General features: G+C 38.7%; 1 protein-coding gene across 4 annotated transcripts in view; it reads left to right on the top strand.

The window, feature by feature from the left end:
* DENND4C (DENN domain containing 4C) overlaps positions 1-25,316 on the top strand; it is a 127,100-nt gene that overhangs the window by 4,452 nt on the left and 97,332 nt on the right. The gene's annotated exons all lie outside the window — the stretch shown is intronic.

Raw genomic sequence — 25,316 nt, 5'->3', positions numbered from 1 at the left:
TGCTTAAAAAAAGCATAAATGTTAGGAGTCTCTCTTTGCTAATTATGGAAAAAATTATTTGTTAAATAGGTACTGTGCTATCTGCCAGGGATAAAAAGATGAATAACATACAGTCTGTATATTAAAGTCTAGTAGGATAAGCATCATAGTCTTGTAGGTAAGCATCATAACTACCACATCATGACAAATCTAGAATAGAGCAAATGATGCTATAGGAGCAGAGAGGAATACCTAAGTGTGTTTGGTGTGTACTAGAGGTGGTTTACAGAGGAGACATTTGATTTAAAACTCAAAGATGTGAAAAAGCACAAAGCAACAAAAGCATGTGGTGGGTTTTATTAAGATGCAAGTAGGGCTTCCCTGGTGGCGCAGTGGTTGAGAGTCCGCCTGCCAATGCAGGGGACACGGGTTCGTGCCCTGGTCCGGGAGGATCCCACATGCCGCGGAGGGGCTGGGCCCGTGAGCCGTGGCCGCTGAGCCTGCGCGTCCGGAGCCTGTGCTCCGCAATGGGAGAGGACACAATAGTGAGAGGCCCGCGTACCGCAAAACAACAACAACAAAAAAACCCGACTATACATTGTAGGGAACAGGGAGCCATTTAATAATTTTAAGCTGTTAAATATCTTTGGCTCAGTTGTGAAGGATGGATTTGGGAGAGCAGCTTGAGTGAGGCTGCAGGTTCATCAGCTAGAAGGTCTTGTAGGCATCTAGATGAGAATTGAGAACAGCGGTGGTAGGGATGGAAAAAAGTGGATAGAATAGAGAACTATACAGACATTTTCTTCTGGTTGAAAAGCCCTATCTCTGTAGTCTTATCTTCTCCTTGCCTACTGTGCACCTGTCACACTGGCCTACTTTTAGATTCCTTCCTTTAGAGCCTTTACATGTACTCTTCCATTTACCTGGTACTTTTCTGAGAGGTCTTTCCTGATCACACTGTCTAGTTAGCGAGATGAGGTATTATCATAGCACCTTGTTATTTTATTCTGTCGAGTTTAATTTTTCTTCCCTCCCTTCCTTCCCTCCCTCTGTCTCTTCCTTTCTTCATATTAGTCCCCCTTACTGGTTTGGAGGTTATGTGAGATCTGATTCCTTTTAATTAATTAATTAATTGATTAACCGTCGGTTGGTTTTTGGTCTCTCTCTGTTCTGTTGGTCTAAATGTCTGTCTTTATACCAATACTGTATTGTCTTCATTACTGTTTCTTTATAACAAGTCTTGCAATTAGGTAGTGTTTTCCTTTACCATTGTGTTTTTATCAAAATTGTTTTGGTTATTTTGTATCCTTAGCATTTTCTTATAAATTGTAGAATAAGAGTGTCAGTTTCTACAAAAAGCCTGATAGGGAGAATTGACATCTCAATAATAGTGAGTCTTCTCATACTTTAACATGGCATATCTCTTCTTTATTTAAATATCTTTAGGGTTTTTTTGCAGTGTTTTGTAATTTTCATTTTATAGGTATTGCTCATATTTTGTTCAATTGATCCCCCAAGTATTTAATGTTTTTTGATGCTAACTATTGTCAATAATACTGTATTTAAAATTTTCTTTTTCAAAATTGTTTCTTGATAGTATATAAAAATGCAATACAAAGTTGGCCTTGTTTTCTATCTTACTGCATTCACTTTTCAGTTCTGGTAGCTTTTATGTGGATTCTTTAGGATTTTCTTAATACATAATCATCATGTCTACAGAGAAAGCCAGTTTTGCTTCTTCATTTCCAATCAGTATTCCTTTAGTTTTTTCTTGCCTTATTGCACTAGCTAGATTAGTGCTCTTCACTAGAAATAATGTAAGCCACGTGTGTAATTTTAAGTGTTCTAGTAGCTCCACACTAAGAAGTAACAAAAACTGTCATTAAATTTCATACCTTTAATATATTTTTTATTCTACTATGTCCAAAATATTAACATGTGTAGTAGTTTCTCTAGGGTAACCATAACAAATAACCACAAACCATGTAGTTTAATTAACAAATTTATTCTCTCACAGTTCTGGAAACTATAAGTCTAAGATCAAGGTGCCCCCACTGAAGGCTCAGGAAAGAGTCCTTCCTTGCCTCTTCCTACTTTTGGTGGTAATTGGCAATTCATATATATAGGACTGTTTGGATTTTCTGTTTCTTCTTATGTCAGTTTTGGAAATTTGTGTCTTAAAAAAATGTCCATTTCATCTATGTTGAAAATAGAATGAAAATGTTTATAATATTTCCTTGTTATTTTTTAAATGTCTAAAGGATTTGTAATGATGTTCTTTCTTTCATTACTCATTGGTAATTTCTGCCTCCTGTTTTTTTCTTGATTTAGAGGCATAGATTTCTATTGCTTGTCCATTTTCAATTTTACTGATTTCTCCTCTTTTAATTTTTTCCTCTACTTACTCTTGGTTTAATTTGCTTTTCTTTTTCTAACATCTCAAGGTGGACACTGAGATTACTGATTGAAAAGCTTTCCTCTTTTCTAATATAAGTAATAAAATAATAAAATTTAGAAAAATTCCCTTCTAAACATTGCTTTAGCTGCATCTCACAAATTGATTTCTGTTACTTTCATTTAGTTCAAAATATTTTCTGATTTCTCTTACAGTTTCTTTTTTGATTAATGGATTATTTAGAAGAGTGTTGTTTAGTTTTGAAATATCGGGGAAATTTTATAAGATATCTTTCTGTTATTCCACATTTAATTCCATGTTCTGCATGTTTTATAGTCTTTTTTTTTTTTTTTTTTTTTTTTTTTTTGCGGTATGCGGGCCTCTCACTGTTGTGGCCTCTCCCGTTGCGGAGCACAGGCTCTGGACGCGCAGGCTCAGCAGCCATGGCTCACGGGCCCAGCCGCTCCGCAGCATGTGGGATCTTCCCGGACCGGGGCACAAACCCGTGTCCCCTGCATCAGCAGGCGGACTCTCAACCACTGCGCCACCAGGGAAGCCCTGTTGTATAGTCTTTTATAGTAAGTCCCCTACATACAAATGAGTTCTGTTCCGAGAGCACGTTCATAGGTCCAGTTTGTTTGTAAGTCAAAGTTAGCCTAGGCACCCAACTAACACAATCAGCTATATAGTACTGTACTATAATGGGCTTATAATACTTTTCACACAAATAATACATAAAAAACAAACACAATAAATAAAGAAAACATTTTTAATCTTACAGTACCTTGAAAAGTACAGTAGTACAGTACAATAGCTGGCTTACAGGGGCTGGCATCAAGTGAAGAGGCAGGAAGAGTTACTGACTGGAGGAGGGAGAGGAGGTGGGAGATGGTAGAGCTGAAGGATCGTCAGCAATAGGGGACGGAGGGCAAGCTGCAATTTCATTCATGCCTGACGTTGATGGCACAGGTTCTGGTTCCTTGCTGGATTCAGTTCTGTCTACCCTCTTGAGAAAACATTCCAGTGATGTCTGGGTTGTAGGTCTTTTTTTCTGTCATAGATGACATGGTAGCACTGGACTGCATTCTGAACAGCTGCTACAACCTTCGTGTACCGTTCTATGTTTGAGTCCTGTGCCTCAAAAACTAACAGTACCTCCTCAAATAAAGAAAATCCCCTTGCCATTTCCTGCGTCATCAGTCTCTTCAGTTCTTCAGTTACTTTTTCTTCCTCTTGTCTCTCTACGTCCTTTCTCTGGGCCTCCAATTCCATCAGGTCTTCATTAGTAAGCTCCTCGTGTTGCACAGCAACAGTACTGTACAGTAAAGTACACAAAAGCAAAACCACTAGTAGAGGATGCAGGCACATGACAATGTTCGCCAGACACTTGAAATAATTTACGTGATTGGACATGTAAACACATGTTCGTGTCTTTGAAAGTTCAAAACCTGAAAGTTTGTATGTATAGGGGACTTACTGTAAATTTATCCAGGCTTGTTTTATGGGCCGGCATATGGTTTATCTTGGTGAACGTTCTGTGTATAGTTGAAGAGATTGTGGATTTTTGCTGTTGTTGGATGGAGTGTTCTATAAATACTAATTATGTCAAGTTAGTTGATAGTGTTCTTCAAATTTTATGTATCCTTACTGATTTTCTGCATACCTGTTTTATGAATTACTGAATGAGGAGTGTTGAATTCTCTTTAATTATGGATCTGTTTATTTCTCCTTTAACTTGTCAGTTTTTGCATATATAATGCTCTCTCGTTAGATGTGTACATGTTTAGGATTATGTCTTGATGATTTAACTTTTATTGTTCTTATGAAATGTTTCTTGTTATCCCTGCTCTGAAGTCTACCTGTTATTAATATGGCCACTCTAGCTTTCTTATGATTAAAATGTACATAACATATATTTTTACATCCTTGTACCTTTTCAAAAATACTTTACTTTTTAGAACAATTTTAGATTTACAGAAAAATTGAGAATATAGTACAGAGTTCTCTATACCCCAGACACAGGTTCTTAACATCTTATATTAGTATGGTATGTTTGTTACAATTAATGAACCAATATTGATATGTTATTATTAACTAAAATCTATAGTTTATTCAGATTTCCTTAGTTTTTAGCTAATGTCCTTTTTCTGTTCCAGGATCCCATCCAGATACCACTTCGTTACGTTTAGTTGTTGTGTCTCCATAGACTACTTTTGGGTGTAACAGTTTCTTAGATTATCCTTGTTCTTGATCACCATGACACTTTTGAGGAGAACTGGTCAGGCATTTGGCAGGATTTCCCTTTATTGGAATTCTTCTGATTTTTTTTTTTTAAGGTTAGATTGTGAGGAAGATTGCAGAGATAAAGTGCCATTTTCGTTACATCATCTCAGGGGTACATACTGTCAACATGACTTGTGATTTTGATGTTGGTTATGATTACCTGGCTGAGGTAGTGTTTATCATGTTCTTCACCATAAAGTTACTCTCCTCCCCCTTTTCATTCTGTACTCTTTGGAAAGAAGTCACTAAGCTTATCCCTCACTTAAGGAGTAGGGGATTACACACTCCTTGAGGACAGAGTATCTGCTTAAGTTATTTAGAATTCCTTTGCATGGGAGAGTTGTCTCTTTTCCTTCATTTATTAATTTATTCATATCATTAATTTATATCAGCATGGACTTACAGATATTTATTTTATGTTTTGGGTTATAATCCAGTACTACTTTATTTGTTCAAATTGTTCCAGCCTTGGCTATTGGGAGCTCTTTTAGTTGGTTCCTATGCTTCTTTGACATACACCCATAAATGTGGGTTTGTTGTTGTTCTTGTTTGTTTGCATGTTTGTTAATTCTGGCACTGAAAAAATGCTCCAGGCTCATTTTGGGGTTTTTTGTTTTTATTGTTTTTTTCACTTTGTTTTTTAATTTTTTTTCTCAATTTAAAAAAATTGAAGTATAGTTGGGCTTCCCTGGTGGCGCAGTGGTTGAGAGTCCGCCTGCCGATGCAGGGGATACGGGTTCGTGCCCTGGTCCGGGAAGATCCCACATGCCGCGGAGCGGCTGGGCCTGTGAGCCATGGCCGCTGAGCCTGCGCGTCCGGAGCCTGTGCTCCACAACTGGAGAGGCCACAACAGTGAGAGGCCTGCGTACTGCAAAAAAAAAAAAAAAAAAAAAAAAAAAAATTGAAGTATAGTTGATTTACAATGTTGTGTTAGTTTCTGGTGTACAGCAGTGATTCAGTGATTTTGTGTGTGTGTGTGTGTGTCTGTGTGTGTGTGTATATATATATTTCAGATTCTTTTCCCTTATAGGTTATTAAAAATATTAAGTGTAGCTCCCTGTGCTATACAGTAGGTCCTTGTTGGTTATCAGTTTTATATATAGTAGTGTGTATATGTTAATCCCAAACTCCTAATTTGTCCCTACCCCCCCTTTCCGCTTTGGAAACCATAAGTTTGTTTTCTGTGTCTGTGCAGGCTCATTTTGTATAAAGGTTTCCCCTGCTATATGAAAGTACTAGAGTGTTCCTATGAAAACTTTCCTAAGCCAGAATGGTGTAAAGTGAAGAAACAGTTACTTTACGGCACATCTTGTTAACTGATGCACCCAATAAATCAAGATGAAGCACGGATGCTTACACAGTTCAAAGCTATGTCAGCTTGATGCAGAGATGCGGAGTGTAGTTCCTGGGGAAGGAGCTTGGTGGTGCCATTCTCCTCTCTCTGCTTGGGGTGCACACTGCCTTTATAACTGCTTGCTGCAAAACAAATGCTGACTGAGTAATATTCCATTGTATATATGGGGATATATGTGTATGTATAGCTGCTTCACTTTGTTATAAAGCAGAAACTAACACACCATTGTAAAGCAATTATACTCCAATAAAGATGTTAAAAAAATAAAAAATAAAACGCTGAATGTTATTTTTGCTTTTCACCTCTTTCCATAAAAGTATAATTTTTTTCAGATTTCTTTTGGATTAGAAAAAATAGATGCTTATGTAGGTCTTTTGTAAAAGTGAAGTGGCATATAGTGAACTTTTGAAAAGCAAAGGATACCTGTATTTCCTGTCCCAGTCCTATAATCAGTCATTTCTTCAAGAAGCCTTCGTTCCTCTTGTTGGAGGATGGTGTTAGAAAGCAAGATCTACATGCTTGATGTGCTGATTGCTACTGGATGTCGTTGCTTCTATGTCTTCTTGCAAGGAATTATACTTGTGTATAGTAACCCATTGTATACCTATATCTATAACTCTTCCTATATGTCACCATCTGTATTTATATTAAACTAAATATGAATTCATAGTGAGCTCCAACTTTAATCCATTACTGCATGGATACTCCTTCCCTTGCGTATCTGTAAATACCTGCTCCGACAATGAGAAACCTGGCCCCCACCATCTGTCATCCATTTTTGTAATCGTTCAGTTCCAGTATACATGTATAGCAGTATCAGAACTGTTAACTCACATCCCTGTGTGAAACAGTTTTATCAGCTAGAGTGCCTATTTGCAGTTCCTGTTGCTTTTAGTTTTAAAGACTCTACTCATTTCTAAAGTTACTTTGGCCAGCATCTAGCCACCCCTCCACCCCAACCCCTTCAGTGAGGTTGTTTTCAAACATTTGTAGTAGTTATGTTCTCTTGACCTACTCCACATTCCTTCAGTGGATCCCATGACCTCCTCAATGGTTTTGATAATTTTGCATACATTAAAGCTCTCTCTCTGTGTTGTGAATTTTGACAAGTGTGTAATGTCATGTATCTACCATTACAGTATCATATTGAATAGTTTTATATCTGTAGAAGTTTCCACACTTCAGTTCTTCAGCCCTCTCTGCCAAACCCCAAAACCCTGGAAACCATTAATCTCTTTTTACTGTTTCAGTACTTTTTGCCTTTTCTAGAATGTCGTGTAAAAGGAATCATATTAGCCTTTCAGACTGCCTTCTTTCACTTTGCAATATGCATTTAAGGTTCCTCCAAGTCTTTTTGTGGCTTGATAGCTCATTTGTCACTGAATGTATCAGGTTTTGTTTTTGTTTTATCCGTTCACCTATTGAAGGACATTTTCTTTGCTTCCAGTTTTTGGTGATTTTTTTTTTTTTTTTTTTGCTGTACGCGGGCCTCTCACTGCTGCGGCCCCTCCCGTTGCGGAGCACAGGCTCCGGACACACAGGCTCCGCGGCCATGGCTCGCGGGCCCAGCCGCTCCGCGGCATGCGGGATCCTCCGGGATCGGGGCACGAACCCGTGTCCCCTGCATCGGCAGGCGGACTCTCAACCACTGCGCCACCAGGGAAGCCCCAGTTTTTGGTGATTATGAATAAAGCTGCTGTAAACATTGTATGTAGGTTTTGTATGGACATAAATTTTCAAATCAGTTGGGTAAATACCTAGGCGTGTGATTGCTGAATCATACAGTAAGCTTATGTTTAGCTTTGTAAGAAACTGTCAAACTGTCTTTCAGAGTGGCTGTTCCATTTTGCATTGCTATCAGCAATGAATGAAAGGTTCTGTTCCACATCTTCATCAGCATTTGGTATTGTCATTTTAAGAAATTTTTTAGCCATTCTAGTAAGTCTGTATTGCCTTCTCGTTATTTCAGTTTGCATTTCTCTAGTGACTAATGATGTTGAGCATTTTTTCATATACATGTTAGCCATATGTATATATTCTTTGGTGAAGTATATGTTCAGATCTTTTGCCCATTTCTTAATTGGGTTGTCTGTTTTCTTACTGTTTAGTTCTGTGTGTTTTTGGTGTATTTTGGATACCAGATCTTTATCAGATATGTTTTTTGCAAATATTTTATCACATTCTGTGGCTTGTCTTTTCATTCTCTTAACAGTGTCTTTAACAGAGCAGAAGTTTTTAGTAAAGTCTACCTTGTCAGTTTTTTTTCCGTGGATTGTGCTTTTGGTGTTGTATCTAAAAATTCATCGCCAAACCCAAGATCACATATAGATTTTTCTCTTGTGTTTTCTTCTAGAAGTTTTACAGTATTGTATTTTATATTTAGGTATATGATTCATTTTGAATTATTTTTTGTAGAAAGTGTAAGGTCTCAGTCTCTTTTTTGCATATGGGCATCTAATCTTCCCGCTACTACTTGTTGAGGCTATCTTTTCTCCATTGAATTGTCTTTGCTCCTTTGTCAAAAGTAAGTCATTCTTTTACTTTTAGTGCATTTGTGTCTTTATATTTAAAACGTGTTTCCTGTAGATGGCTTAGAATTGAGTCTTTCTTTTTTATAACCCAGTCTAATAGTTTCTGTCTTTATTTAGGAGTGGTTAGACCACTTGACAATTTGCTTTTGAAAATCAGCTTAATTGAGATATAATTTATACACCATAAAATTCACGCATTTAAAGGGTTCAATTCAGTGGTTCTTAGAATATTTACAGAGTTTTACAGCCATTGGCATAATCTAATTTAGAGCATTTTCATCATGCCAGAGGGAAATCTTATGTCCATTCATAGTCACTATCCAATCCCCCTCTCTCCCACCCCAGCCCTAGGCAACCACTAATCTATTTTTTGTTTCTATAGATTTGCCTATTCTGGACATTTCATTTAAATGAAATCATATAGTATGTGATCTTTTGTGACTGGCTTCATTCATTTAGGATAATGTTTTTGAGGTTCACTCATGTTGTATGTATCAGTACTTCATTCCTTTTTAAAAAAATTGTGGCAAAACTCACATAATATAAAATTCACCATGTTAACAACTTGAAAATTTACCGTTCAGTGGCATTTAGTACATTCTCAATGTTATGCAACTGTCATCACTATCTAGTTCCAGAATGTTTTTATCACCTGAAAGGAAGTCTTTTCCCCTTTAATCAGTCATTCCCCATTCCCCTTCCCCCCTCCTTCCCCCTACTGACAGCCACTAGTTTGCTTGCTTTCTCTGTAGATTTGCCTATTCTGGATATTTACTGTAAATGGAATAGTACAATGTTTGACTTTTGTGTCTGGCTTCTTCCACTTAGCATAATGCTTTCTAGATTCATCCACGTCACAGCATGTATCAGTAGTACTTCATTCCTTGTTATGGCTGAATAATACCCCATTGCATGGAAATTCCACATCATGAGTTGATGGACATTTGGGGTTGTTTCTGCATTTTGGCTATTTTGACTAATGTTGCTATGAATATTGTATCCAAGTTTTTATATGGACAGTTTTTTTTTCAGGTTTATTTGTATTTTTTAAAATTGAGGTATAGATGATGTACAATATAAGTTTCAGGTGTACAGTGCAGTGATTCACAATTTTTAAGTTATACTCCATTTATAGTTATAAAATACAGGCCGTGTTCCCTGTGCCGCACAGTATATCCTTGTAGCTTATTTATTTTATACATAGTAGCTTGTACCATTTGATCCCCAGCCCCTATCTTGCCCCTACCCCCTTCCCTCTCCCCAGTAGTAACCACTAGTTTGTTCTCTACCTCTGTGACTCTGTTTTTTTTTTTTTTTGTTATATTCACTAGTTTATTTTATTTTTTAGATTCCACATATAATGCCATACAGTATTTGTCTTTCTCTGTCTGACTTGTTTCACTAAGCATAATGCCCTCCTCCAGGTCTATCCATGTTGCTGCAAATGGCAAAATTTCATTCTTTTTTATGGCTGCATAGTATTCCACTGTGTGTGTGCTCCCTGCCCCCACCACACACACCACATGTCTCCTTTATCTGTTCATCTGTTGATGGGCAATTAGGTCACTTCCATATTTTGGCTATCATAAATAATGCTGCTGTGAACATTGGGGTGCATGTATCTTTTTGAATTTGTGTTTTGTTTTTTCAAATATATGCCCAGCATTGGAATTGCTGGGTCATATGGTAGTTGTATTTTAGTTTTTTGAGGAACCTCCGTAGTGTTTTCCACAGTGGTGGCACCAATTTACATTCCCACCAATAGTGTGTGAGGGTTGCCTTTTCTCCACACCCTTGCCAACATTTGTTATTTGTTATCTTTTTGATAATAGCCATTCTGACCAGTGTAAGGTGATATCTCACTGTGGTTTTGATTTGCATTTCCCTGAGGTGAGCAATGTTGAGCATCTTTTCAAGTACCATGGACATATATTTTCATTTGTCTTGGTAGACTATTTAAATTTAGTGAAATTACTGGTATGGTTGGGTTTGTGTGTATTATTTTTCTATCTTTTTTTTTTTTTATCACTGAAGAAAAGTCACTTTATTTGAGCTAAGAAAAGGGCACTTGACCACTTATATTTACCAAAGAGAGTTCAGTACGACTCCATCATGAACTTTGTTCTGCTAATGGGAGCAGGATAGGTATCACTGTTTGAGACAACTATGTTTTCTTAAGGTTTTTTATTTTTATACAGCAGGTTCTTATTAGTTATCAGTTTTATACACATCAGTGTATACATGTCAATCCCAATCTCCCAATTCATCACACCCCCACCCCCACCCCCCTGCCGCTTTCTCCCCTTGGTGTCCATATGTTTGTTCCCTATATCTATGTCTCTGCTCTGAAAACTGATTCATCTGTACCATTTTTCTAGGTTCCACATATATGCGTTAATATACGCTATTTGTTTTTCTCTTTCTGACTTACTTCACTCTGTATGACAGTCTCTAGATCCATCCATGTCTCAACAAATGACCCAATTTCGTTCCTTTTTATGGCTGAGTAATATTCCCTTGTATATATGTACCACATCTTCTTTATCCATTCATCTGTTGATGGGCATTTAGGTTGCTTCCATGACCTGGTCATTGTAAATAGTGCTGCAATGAACATTGGGGTGCATGTGTCTTTTTGAATTGTGGTTTTCTCTGAGTATGTGCCGAGTAGTGGGATTGCTGGATCATATGGTAATACTATTTTTAGTTTTTTAAGGAACCTCCATACTGTCCTCCATAGTGGCTGTATCAGTTCACATTCCCACCAACGATGCAAGAGGGATCCCTTTTATCCACACCCTCTCCAGCATTTGTTGTTTGTAGATTTTCTGATGAAGCCCATTCTAACTGGTGTGAGGTGATACCTCACTGTAGCTTTGATTTGCATTTCTCTAATGATTAGTGATGTTGAGCAGCTTTTCATGTGCTTCTTGACCATCTGTATATCTTCTTTAGATAAATGTCTGTTTAGATCTTCTGCCCATTTTTGGATTGGGTTGTTTGTTTTTTTAATATCGAGCTGCATGAGCTGTTTATATATTTTGGAGATTAATCCTTTGGCAGTTGCTTCATTTGCAAATGTTTTCTCCCATTCTGAGGGTTGTCTTTTTTTCTTGCATCTAATTCTGACTTCCATCTCTTTTTCTGCCAGCTCACATACTTTTTTTTTCTTTTTGCGGTATGTGGGCCTCTCACTGTTGTGGCCTCTCCCGTTGCGGAGCACAGGCTCCGGATGCGCAGGCCCAGCGGCCATGGCTCACGGGCCCAGCCGCTCCGCGGCATATGGGATCCTCCCAGACCGGGGCACGAACCTGTATCCCCTGCATCGGCAGGCGGACTCTTAACCACTTGCGCCACCAGGGAGGCCCAGCTCACATACTTTGATACCATATTTTGACACTTCTTGGATTCTATCTAGACCACCAGGCCATTAGTCACACAACTCTTTCACTGTCCATCATGTGCCTCATACAGTAACTTCTTTCCTTACCCAATTACATTGATTCATTGAATAAAAATGTTAATGCCTGCTACTGTTCTGTACTATTTTGTGGGGTCAGGTTATCATCTCTCTTGTTTCTTCCTTCACTGTAATTAGGGCAAAACTTCAGCCCTGATAAAACGCAATTCGTTGCAAACTCTGTGTTCCCTTGAACCTGAGGAGCTGAGTGTGATTGGAGAAAACAAACAACAGTGCTGACTGGTCTCACTTTAAATTTATGGCCACGAATATCCCTTGTGCCCTCAGTATTACCTAGTCATTTTGCTCTTCCACTTTCATTACTAAGAAGACTACTTAATCTCTTTTCTTTCCTTACTCTTTTCTCTCTCTCTTTCTCTCTCTATATATGCCAAGTCCTCCATCTGTGCTGCGTTCTCTTGTCTCTTTAAGGATTTTGCCTCTGGTGTTATCCTTTCTGTGCCCTGCATCATCTTTCTTTCCTGCTGAATCATATTTGCAAGCATAAGAACATGCTGTAACATCTCAAACTCTGTCTTTCTCTGTCTGTCTGTCTGTCTGTCTGTCTCTCTCTCACACACACACACACACCCCTTTCTTTCTCACGTAGAGAAAAATTTGTTGCAAAGACTCGCTCATACTTACTGTCTCTATTTTCTTACTTTGCATTTTCTCTCCAACTCGCTCCAGGCTGGCTCTTCTCCACCTTCACCAACTAAACCCATTCTAGTCAGTGTTCTCAGTCTTAAAGTTCTCTACCTCTCATCAGCATTTGACACGATTGATCAGTCCCTAGTTTGGGGAAAACCTCACTTGGTTTTCTGGATGCCATATCATCCTGAATCTTGTCTGATTTATGACAGTTCCTTCTTAGCCTTGTTTTCTAGCTTCTCTTCCCTTGCCTCAGAAGTTGGAGTGGGGCTTCCCTGGTGGCGCAGTGGTTGAGAGTCCGCCTGCCAATGCAGGGGACATGGGTTTGTGCCCCGGTCCGGAAAGATCCCGCATGCCGTGGAGCGGCTAGGCCCAAGAGCATATTGAGCATCTTTCTTCATTTGCCTGTTGGCCATCTGAATGTCTTCGTTTAAAAAAACGTCTTCAGGTCCTCTGCCCATTTTTTAATCAGGTTGTTTGTTTTATTGATGTTGAGTTGTGTGAGTTCTTTGTATATTTTAGATATTAACCCTTTATGGGATATATCATTTGCAAATATCTTTTCCCATTGAGTAGGTGGTCTTTTTGTTTTCTTGATAATTTCCTTTACTGTGCAAAAGCTCTTCATTTTGATGAGGTTCCAACTGTTTATTTTTTTTTCCCCTTGCTTGAGGAGACATATCCAAAAAAATATTACTAAGACCATTTTCAAATAGTGTACTGCCTGTGTTTTCTTCCAGAAGTTTTATGATTTCAGGTTTTATATTTAAGTCTTTAATCCATTTTGAATTTATTTTTGTGCATGCTGTGAGAAAGTAGTTCAGTTTGTTTCTTTTCCATGTAGTTGTCTGGTTTTCCCAGCACCATTTATTAAAGAGGCTCTGGTTTCCCTATTGTATATTCTTGCCTCCTTTTTCATAGATTAATTACCCATAAGAATAGATTCATTTTGGGGCTCTTTATTGTATTTTGTTGATCTATGTATCTGTTTTTGTGCCTGTACCATACTGTTTTGATCACTGTAGCTTTGTAGTATAGTTTGCAATCAAGGAGCATGGTACCTCCAGCTTTGTCCTTCTTTCTTAAGATTGTTTTAGCTATTTGGGATCTTTTGTGTTTCCATACGAATTTTAGAATTATTTGTGATTGTTCTGTGGAAAGTGCCATTGGTATTTTGATAGAGACTGCATTGAATCTGTAGATTGCCTTGGATAGTACATTAGTTCTTCCAGTTCATGAGCACAGTATATCTTCCCATCTGTTTGTTTTGTCTTCAGGTCTTTCATTGGTGTCTTATAGTTTTTCAAGTACAGTTCTTTTACTTCCTTAGTTAGATTTATTCCTAGGTGCTTTATTCTTTTTTGATGTAATTGTAAATGTGTTCTTAATTGCTCTTTCTGATAGTTAGTTGCTAATATATAGAAATGCAACTAGTTTCTGTATATTCATTTTGTATCCTGCACCTTTGCCAAATTCATTGATGAGTTCTAGTAGTCTGGGTTTTTTTTGTTGTTTTTGGGTTTTTTTTTTTTGCGTTTTTAGGATTTTCTATGTATAATGTGTCTTCTGCAAACAGTGACAGTTTTACTTCTTCCTTTGCAATTCAGAATTCTTTTCAATTTCTTCTCTTACTGCTGTGGCTAAGACTTCCAATACTATGTCGAATAAAAATGGTAAAAATGGGTATCCTTGTCTTTATTCCTGATCTTAGAGGAAATGATTTCAGCTTTTCACCATTGAGTATGATTTGTTAATGTGGTGTATTACATTAATTGATTTGTGTATCTTGAACCATCCTTGCATCCCTGGGATAAATCCCACTTGATCATGATGTATGACCCTTTCAGTGTATCACTGAATTCGGTTTACTAATATTTTGTTGAGGATTTTTGCATCTGTGTTTATCAGTGATATTGTCCTCTGTGTGTGTGTGTGTGTGCGTGCGCGCGCGCGCACACATGTTTGTGTGAAATCTTTGTCTGATTTTGGTATCGGGGTGATGGTGGTGATGGTAGAATGAGTTTGGAAGTGTTTTTTCCACTGCAATTCTTTGGAACAGTTTGAGAAGGATAGGTGTTAACTCTTCTCTCCATGTTTGGTAGAATTTATGTGTGAAGCCATCTGGTCCCGAACTTTTGTTTGTTGGGAGTTTCTTTTTTTTTAAATTACTGATTCAGTTACTGGTAATTCATTACTGGTAATTGGTCTGTTATTTACTATTTCTTTCTGTTATATCTTTGGAGATTGTACATTTCTAGGAATTTGTCCATTTCTTCTAGGTTGTCCATTTTTTTGGCATATAATTGTTCATAGTTATCTCTTATGATCCTTTGTATTTCTGTGGTGTGGGTTGTAACTTCTCTTTCTTTTTTTTTTTTTTTTCTTTTTGCGGTATGCGGGCCTCTCACTGTTGTGGCCTCTCCCGCTGCGGAGCACAGGCTCCGGACGCGCAGGCCCAGCGGCCATGGCTCACGGGCCCAGCCGCTCCGCGGCATATGGGATCCTCCCAGATCGGGGCACAAACCCGCATCCCCTGCATCGGCAGGCGGACTCTCAACCACTGCGCCACCAGGGAGGCCCTTCTCTTTCATTTTTGATGTTATTTGTTTGGTCCCTCTTTTTTTCTCATGATATGTCTGGCTAAATGTTTATCAATTTTGGTTATCTTTTCAAAGCATCAGCTTAGTTTCACTGATATTTTCTATTGCTTTTTTTTTTTTTTTTTTTTTTAGTCTCTCTTTTATTTCTGCTCTGACCTTTATGATTTCTTTCCTTATACTGACTTTGGGTTTGGTTGCTCTTGTTTTCCTGGTTCCTTTAGCTATAAGTTTAGGTTATTTGAGATTTTTCTTGTTCTCTGAGGTAGACTTGTATTGCTGTAAACTTCCCTCTTAGAACTGCTTTTGCTATGTACCATAGATTTTGGATTGTTGTATTTTCATTTTCATTTGTCTCCAGGTATTCTTTGATTCCCTCTTTGATTTCTTCAGTGACCCATTGGTGTTTTAGTAGCATATTGTTTAGCCTCTACATGTTTGTATTTTTTGCAGTTTTTTTCCTTGTAGTTGATTATTAGTCTCATAGCATTGTGTTCAGAAGAGATGCTTGATATGATTTAGCCACTCTGTGTGTCTTTTTTTTTTGGTTGGGGGGGGCACCAACATTTTTATTAGAACAAGAACCTTCTTGTTCTCTTTTAACATTAAAATCATTATAAACTAAATTAATCTCTTTTTGACCCAGAGTTGTGATGGGAAGCATCAAGTTACAATATGCTTTTATGTTTCTCTGGTCCCTCTCAATCTCTGGCTGTCACTTGTCCTTTCTTGGCTATCCCTTAGCAATGTATTCCAATCTCTGTTAATAGGGTCTAAAACTATAAACCTCATTGTTCTGAAGTTCAAAAGAATGCTAAGCACTAAGTTAGGCTCTCAGGAACAGACTCCAACATTTCCTCCACACCCTTTGACATAGCTCCTTCTCGTATGTCATGGGCTGAGGAACCAATGAACCTGTAAACCAAGAACATGGGTATAAAGTCCATAGGCCACATGAGGGCCTGGATGGTAAAGTGCATGGGCTTTGTGACCACCACTGCCACCTTCCAGTCTAAGGAGGGACTGACTGAGTGAGCATTTCCAAAACTCCTGAGCTCAAGGTTCCCTGTGGGTAACTCCCATGTACCTCCATCATGACTAGGGCTGGAGGAGGGACTTCTCAGTTACCCCCACCACACTTGGAACAGTATGAGGGATGAAGCAGAGGCTAATGACTGAGTGACGAGCCTCAGGGAGTTGATGGGGGACAATATCAAACCAGTCTCATAGTTGGTGCCGTTTGCTCTTGGGGAGGAGACGTTGGACCCAGGCAATGACAGTAGCTGGAAGGCAAAGGGCAGGCCTGGTTCTCAATAGCAGTAGTGATAAAGCTTGAAGGGGCCATCACAGGACATGACCAGGTACTGGGCCTGCTTCTCAGTCAGCTTCATTAGCTTCATATTCAGCTTGCCCAGGTGGGCTTCAGCCACTGCTTCATCCACCTTCTTGAGCAGGAAGTGGACCCCAACAGGGTACTTGTCTGGGGGGGTCCACAGCTCAATCTGTGCTAGCACCTGGTTTGTGAAGGAGTTGCTCATCATGAAACTTGGGTGGCCCATGGCACAGCCCAGGTTGAGCAGCTGGCCCTTGGCCAGCAGGATGATGCGGCACCTGTTCTTCAACAAGTAGCGGTCCACCTGGGGATTGATGTTCACCTTCTCCACAACATTCTCATTCAGCCACTTGACATCAGTCTCCACATCAAAGTGTCTGATGCAGTCTGTATCTTTTGATTGGAGCATTTAGGCCATTTACATTTAAAGTAATTATTGATAGGTGTGTACTTATTGCCGTGTTCTTTGTTTTCGTAGTTTTTTTGTTCCTTTCTTTTGCTTTCTTCCCTTGTGATTTGCTGATTATGTTTAATAGTATGTTTGGGTTTCTCTTTCTTTTTGTGTATATATCCATTATAGATTTTTGGTTTTTGATTACCATGAAATTTATATGTAGCAATCTGTGTTTATGTGTGTATTTATGTATATGTGTGTGTATATGAATGATTATTTTAAGTTGCTGATCTCTTAATTTCAAATGCATTTTAACAGTTTTGCATTTTTTTCAACTCCCTCCTGACATTTCCTGTTTTTGACATCATATTTAACATCTTCTTGTTTTCTGTATCACTTAAGTACTTGTGGATGTAGATGATTTTACTACATTTGTCTTTTAACCTTCCTACTAGCTTTTTTTTTTTTTTTTTTTTTTTTTTTTTTTGCGGTACACGGGCCTCTCACTGTTGTGGCCTCTCCCGTTGCGGAGCACAGGCTCCAGATGCGCAGGCTCAGCGGCCATGGCTCACAGGCCCAGCCTCTCCGTGGCATGTGAGATCTTCCCAGACCGGGGCACGAACTCGTGTCCCCTACATCGGCAGGCAGACTCTCAACCACTGTGCCACCAGGGAAGCCCCCTACTAGCTTTATAAGTGATTGATTTACTACCTTTATTTTATGTTTGTCTTTATCAGTGAGATTTTTCCTTTTGTAATATTTATTTTTCTAGTTGTGGCCTTTTATTTCCCACTTTAGAGAAGTCCATTTAACATTTCTTCTAAAGATGCTGGGTCCTGAGCCCTCTGATGGATGTAGCTGGGTCCTGAGGTGGGTGGGGTAGGTGTCTTAAGACAGCTGGCCTGAAGGTTGGTAGGGCTATGTACCTGCCTGGGTAGCTGCGTGGCCTGAGGTATCCCAGTACTGGTGCTCACAGGCTGGTGAGCTGGACCAGGTCCCAGTGCTAATAAGTTAGAGGGAGGGGAATTCCCTGATGGTCCAGTGGTTAGAATGTCGTGCTTCCAGTGCAGGTGGCGTGGGTTCAATCCCTGGTCAGGGAACTGAGATCCCACATACCATACAGCATGGCCAGAAAGAAAAAAAGAGTTCACTTAAAGTGAAAAAAAAAAACCAACTATTAATAAAAAAAAAATAAGTTAGAGGGAGGATTCCAAAATGACAGTTGCCAGCCCCAGTGTCCTCATGGTAGAATGAGCTCCCACAAATTTTTGCCACCAGCGTCCATTTCCTCAGGGTAAGCTCCAGTTGCCTCCTGCCTCTCCAGAGGCTACCTAAGATCAGCAGGTGGGTCCAACCCAGGCTCCTTTCAAATTACTGCTAAGCCCCTGGTTCTTGGAATGTGTGAGATTTTGAGCACACTCTTTAAGAGTGGAGTCTTTATTTCCTACAGTCCTCTGGATAAGCCCCATTGGCCCTCATAGCCAAACATCATGGGGGCTCATCTTCCTGGTTGCAGAATCACTGGGCTGGGGAGCCCGATTTGGGGCTCCTTGGGGAGGACCTCTGCAGTTGTAATTATCCTCTGGCTTGTGGGTTTCCCACCTGGAGATGTGGTTCTTTACCATATCGTGTCTCCACCTATCATCACAATCAATTTTAGAACATTTTTATTCCCTCAAAAAGAGACCCCATACCCATTAGCAGTCATTCTCCATTTCCTCCAACACCCAGGCCTAGCAGCCAACAAGTTTCTCTTTCTATAGATTTCCCTATTCTGCACATTTCATATAAATGGAACCATACTATATGTGGTCTTTTGTGACTGACTTCTTCCACTTAGCATAATGTTTTCACGGTTCATCCATGTTGTGGCATGTATCAGTATTTAATTTCTTTTTATTGCTGAATGATAGTCCATTGTATAGATGTACTACATTTTATTTATCCCTTTATCAGTTGATGGACATTTGGGCTATTACCATTTCTTTTCTGTTATCAATGATGTTGACACATGTGTATTTAAACATTTTTATTTTTGAATTATTTTAGGTTTACAGAAAGGTTGAAAAAATAGTACAGAGATTTCCTATATTTTTCTATGGCCAACATTTTATATTACCATAGTACATTTGTCAAAACTAAGACATCAACATTGTTACATTGTTGTCAACTAAAATCCAAATTTTAATTTCACTAATTTTTACATTAATAAAAATTTTTCTATTCTGTGATCCAGTTCAAGGTACCACATTGCCTTCAGTGCATATATATTTTAAAATCATGAGTTCATACTGATACCTCTAGTTCCATTCTAAAACAGAGATTCTTACTTGTCTTCTCCCGTCCCTTATTTGTATCTCCCTTTTCTCATAGCAAGAGCTCTGGCCTCCTACAGTTATGCAATCATAGAGTACATATATTGATAGAATAATTTCAGAATTGCTACAAATATACCAGTATAAAAGAAAAAAGCCTTTTAAGTAAAGGTTAAGAGTTATTTTCAGTTCTTCACTTAGGTCTTTTTTCATTCCCTTCTATGTGATTACATTATCAATTTTATATACAGTTAGGTTCATTGGCTCACATATCTTTCATGGTGAAGTTAGGTATTTAACCAGGTCAGTATATATATATTTTTTAATTAATTTATTTATTTTTGGCTGCGTTGGGTCTTCGTTGTTGCACACAGGCTTTTCTCTAGTTGTGGTGAGCAGGGGCTGCTCTTCATTGCGGTGCACGGTCTTCTCATTATGGTGGCTTCTCTTGTTGCAGAGCACAGGCTCTAGGTGCGTGGGCTTCAGTAGTTGTGGCTTGCGGGCTCTAGAGCGCAGGCTCAGTAGTTGTGGCTCACGGGTTTAGTTGCTCCGCAGCATGTGGGATCTTCCCGGACCAGGGCTCGAACCCATGTCCCCTGGATTGGCAGGTGGATTCTTAACCACTGTGGCCACCAGGGAAGTCCCTAACCAGGTCAGTATTTTTTTAATGAAATTTAGAAATTGTTCTTTTCTCGATATTTAATCTTTAGAGTGAATATAGCCTGTTTATGTGTTTTGTTTGAACTTACTAGTGTTCAAGGATTTTGAATTAGTTGCTGATATTTTAAAACATGGAGATTTACATTAAAAATCCAGATTATTCCAATGCTCGAGTCTGTACAGTCAGGGTAAAGTTGGAAAGGAACTAACTGGGCTCTCTAAGGCCCTGGCAGTCACACTTGGCACGAGAGGTAGATGGCACATGTTTAGGTCACAAGAGTTCTACCCTGGAATGTTGGGGAAAAAAAGTCTGGATTATTTTGGCTTCCCTTGAAAAGACAAAAAGGAAATTCTGGTTTTGCCCAGTCTGTTTGGCAACAGTTGGATGGATCTGACCAGTAGTGGCTGCCTGTGGTCTCTAGTTCCCACAACTCTTACATCCTGTATGACCCCTTTAAAGCATTTGTGTTTTCAGCCTTTCTTTACAGCCCTCCTTCTTTACAAACCTTTCAGTTGCAGGTGCAACAGTAGAGAATTACACTGCTTTGTGTTCTTAAAAAGAAACTGATTTTATCTGAAATGACTTGCTTTTTCAATTTTGTAGCTCCATGATCCAGCCAGAATAACTGATGTTGATAATGCTTTCTAAATGGAACCACTAAGGTGCTATTTTAAATTGCTTTAATGTAGCAAATAACTTTGATAATACTCTAGTTTCTTTGTGGTTTAAACAGTGTTCATTTTTCATTCTGTATGGCTTGGAACACCAAGGAACACACAGTTTTGAACCTTTAAAAAACTTTTTGTTACAATGAGAGGAATTTTGTAAACTACATTTAGCCTTGTAAATTGAAGTTAATAATATTTTGTTGATATTAACAGTATTTATTTATTAAAATGTATACCATTCTAAACAGTAAGGTGAAATGAAATTGATTCTGAAAGGTTATCTTGGCTATAGTTGGAAAATGAAGTCTAATGATATTTAACTACATGTCTAAGTGTTTAATAAATATTTTAATATTTTAAAAAAGTTTTGTTAATACAGACTCGTTTTTACCAGAGATAAAGAAGGTCGTTTCATAATGATAAAAAGGTCAGTTCATCGAAAGGATGTAGTAATTCTAGGTAGTTATGCCCTTAATAACAGAGCTTCAAAGTACATGAAGCAAAAACTGATAGAACTGAAAAGAGACATCAACAGATCTATAATTATAGTCAGAACTATAGTTTCAATACCACTCTGTTAATAATTGATTGAACAAGTGAACAAAATCTGCAAGGATTTATAGATTTGAACAACACTAATAACCTTCTTGACCTCTGTCCAACAACAAAACACACATTCTGCTAAAATGCACATTGTATAATTATCAAATAGACTATATTCTTAGCCATAAAACTAATCTCAATAAACATAAAAGACTTCAAGTCATACACAGTATATATCCTCTGAGCACAGTGTAATTAAGTTAGAAGTCAGTAACCGAAAGATTCTTGGAAAATTTCCAAGTACAAAATTTGGAAACTGAAAAACATACTTTAAGTAGCCCATTGGGGGCTTCCCTGGTGGCGCAGTGGTTGAGAGTCCACCTGCCAACGCAGGGGACACGGGTTTGTGCCCCGGTCTGGGAAGATCCCACATGCCGCAGAGCGGCTGGGCCCGTGAGCCATGGCCGCTGAGCCTGCGCGTCTGGAGCCTGTGCTCCACAATGGGAGAGGCCACGACAGTGAGAGGCCCATGTACTGCAAAAAAAAAAAAAAAAAAAGAAAAAAAGAAAAAAGAAAATAGCCTATTGGTCAAAGAAAAAAAGAGAAATTTAAAAATATTTTGAACTGAATAAGAAGAAAACATACCTGAATCTGTGGGATGCCACTAAAACATTGTTTTGGGGGGGGTGCATTTTAGCTCTAAATACCTACATTAGGAAAGAAGAAAGATCTCAAATCAATGGCCTCCACTTCTACCGTAGGAAACTAGAAGAAGGAGAGCAAATTAAAGTCTACATAGGGACTTCCCTGGTGGTCCAGTGTTTAAGACTGCAGGCTCCCAATGCAGGGGGCCTGGGTTGCATCCCTGGTCAGGGAATTAGATCCTGCATGCTGCAACTAAGAGCCTGCATGCCGCAACGAAAATCCCGCATATGGCAACAAAGATCCCGTGTGCACACAACTAAAACCCAGCACAGGCAAATAAATAAATAAATATTTAAAAAAATAAAGTCTACATAAACAGAGGAAAGGAGGTAATAAAGTTCAAAGTAGAAATCAATGAAATAGAAAAGCAATAGAAAAAAAACAGTGAAACTGAAAGCTGGTTCTTAGAGAAGATCAATAAAATTGACAGTTTTCTAGCCAGACTGATCAGGATAAAAAGAGAGAAGACACAGACTTACTGATATCAAGAATGAGAGATGTGACATCACTACATAATCTACAGATACTAAAAGGATAATAAGGGAATATTATGAAGAATTTTATACAGTAAATTACACAACTTAGATGAAATGGACAAATTCCTTGCCATAGACTCAATGTGTATGCCCTCCCCCAATTCTTATGTTTAAACCTTATCCCCAGTGTGATGGTATTTGGCGGTAGGACTTTGGGAGGTGCTTTGGTCATGTGGGTGAAACCCTCATGAATGGTATTAGTGTCTTTCTAAAAGAGACTCCAGGAAGACCCCTTGTTCCTTTCCACCCTGTGAAGTTACAGTGAAAAGACAGCCCTCTATGAACTAGGAAGCCAGCCATCACTAGACACTGAATCTGCCAGTGCCTTGATCTTGGACTTGCCAGCCTCAAGAAATAAATTTTTTGTTGTTTATAAGTCACCCAACCTATGGTATAGCAGCCTGAATGGGCTAAGACGTTCACAAACTATGAAAGTTTACTCAAGAAGAAATATGTAATCTGAATTGCCCTATGTGTTAAAGGAAATGAATTTATAGTTTAAAACCTACCCTCAAAGAAAACTCTAGACCCAGGTAATTTCACAGGTGAATTCTATCAAACATTTAAGGAAGAAATAACTATTCTGTACAAACTCTTCCTGAAAATGGAAGAGGGGGAAAGTCTTCCCGACTCATTCTGTGAGACTGACATTACCTTGATGTGAAAACCAGATAAAGACATTACAAGAGGAAAAAAACCAAAAAACAAAACTATAGACCAGTATCCCTCATTAACATATATAAAATTTCAAACAAAATTTTAGTGAATAGAATCCAGGAATGTATGAAAAGGATAATGTATGCATGGAAAATAAGCACATGAAAAGGTGGTCAACATTACTAGTTATTAGAAAGATACAAATTAAAACTATAGCTAAGTATCACTCTAGACATAGTAGAATCTAGTTTAGATTAAAACGACTGACCTCACAGAGTGTTGGAGAGAATGTGGAACTGCGGCACTCTCATATACTGATGATAGGAATGTAAAACGGTATACTCACTGTAGAAAACGATTTGGCACTTTTTTATTTACTTTTTTGTGTGTGTGTGTGTGCTACACGGGCCTCTCACTGTTGTGGCCTCTCCCGTTGCAGAGCACAGGCTCCGGACGCGCAGGCTCAGCGGCCATGGCTCACGGGCCCAGCCGCTCCACGGCATGTGGGATCTTCCCAGACCGGGGCACGAACCCGTGTCCCCTGCATCGGCAGGCGGACTCTCAACCACTGCCACCAGGGAAGCGCCTTGGCACTTTTTTAGAGTTGCATATGCCTACCAGGTGATCTAGCCATTCCATCTTAGAATTTGCCTAAGGTAAATGAAAGCATACGTGCACACGGCTTGTACATGGGTATTCATGATAGCTTTATAATAGCCCCAAACTGAAAATAACCTATATGTTTATTAACATGGGTGAATGGATAAACATTTTGTAGTATATTCAACAGTGGAATATTACTCAGCAATAAAAATGAATGAACTTGATATAAACAGTAACATGGATGAATCTCAGAATAATTACAATGAGTGAAAGGAGCCAGACAAAAAAGAATATACTGTATGATGTCGTTTATATCAATTCTAGAAACTAATCTATAGTGACAGAAAGCAGGTCACTCCTTGCCTGGGAAGGGAGGGATGATGAAGGGGTACAAGAATATTTTGGATGTTGATGGATGTGTTCACTATCTTGATTGTGATATGGTTTCACAGGTGTATGCATTTGTGAAAACTTAGCAAACTGTACACTTTAAAATATGTGCATTTTATTGTATGTAAATTATACCTCAGCAAAGTTATTTAAAAAGCACATAAAATCCATAGAAATATTTAAAATTCCAGGGACTTTCCTGGTGGTCCAGTGAGTAAGACGCTGTGTTCCCAATGCAGGGGGCCCGGGTTCTATCTCTGGTCAGGGAACTAGATCCTGTGTGCATGCTGCAACTAAGCACCCGCATGCTGCAACTAAAGATCCCGCATGCCGCAACTAAGACCTGGTGCAGCCTAAATTACTAAATAAATAAATAAATATTTAAAGAAAATAAAATTTCAAAAGCTTAATTTTATTTTTAGAGGTATTGAGTTTAAAGATCATAGAAATCTTGACTCAGTGTTCATATTCTCTAGGTTTCTACCATGTATTACCTAAGTCTCTTAATATGTATTTTGTATAACTTTGTCTTCTTTGGTTATAGTTTTTTATGCTCTGTCTGGTATCTATATATGAAATAGTTAATGACCCCTAAACTTACTGAGTTTACACAGTGTTTACATAAAGTTTTTTAACTATAGGGACAGACTCCTGATTGGATTAAGAGACTGGTTTAATTATGCTTATTACTAGTACCTTTATCTTTTCTGTTAAACTTTGAATAATTCATGATGAACTCATTTCGTTTGTTTAAATGTGAAGTTCGCTCGCTCTAGGAATTCTGTAACTCAGAAGAGAATGACTTAAAAAATAGTATGAATTTTGTTCATTATGTGCATTTTGCTGAAAGGAAAGCACTGTAGCCCACTTCTGATAGTTTGATTATCCTTAACAGGGCCTTAGGCATATAATAGGATCATAGTTGCATTACAAATGAATTGATGCAGTAAACTTGTACTTCATACTAGGTAAAAGCTGACAAGATGATATCAAAACAAACTTCTTGGGTTTCCCTGGTGGCGCAGTGGTTAAGAATCTGCCTGCCAATGCAGGGGACACGGGTTCAAGCCTTGGTCTGGAAAGATCCCACATGCCGCAAAGCAACTAAGCCTGTGTGCCACAACTACTGAGCCTATGCTGTAGAGCCTGTGAGCCACAAGTGCTGAGCCCACGTGCCACAACTACTGAAGCCCACCTCAATGAGAAGCCTGCGCACTGCAACGAAGAGTAGCCCCGGCTTGCTACAACTAGAGAAAGCCTG

The sequence above is a fragment of the Mesoplodon densirostris genome, chromosome 6, assembly GCF_025265405.1.
Source record: "Mesoplodon densirostris isolate mMesDen1 chromosome 6, mMesDen1 primary haplotype, whole genome shotgun sequence".
Taxonomy (NCBI): domain Eukaryota; kingdom Metazoa; phylum Chordata; class Mammalia; order Artiodactyla; family Ziphiidae; genus Mesoplodon; species Mesoplodon densirostris.
Note: the sequence above shows the minus strand (reverse complement) of the source record. Positions and strands in the feature narration are given on the sequence as shown.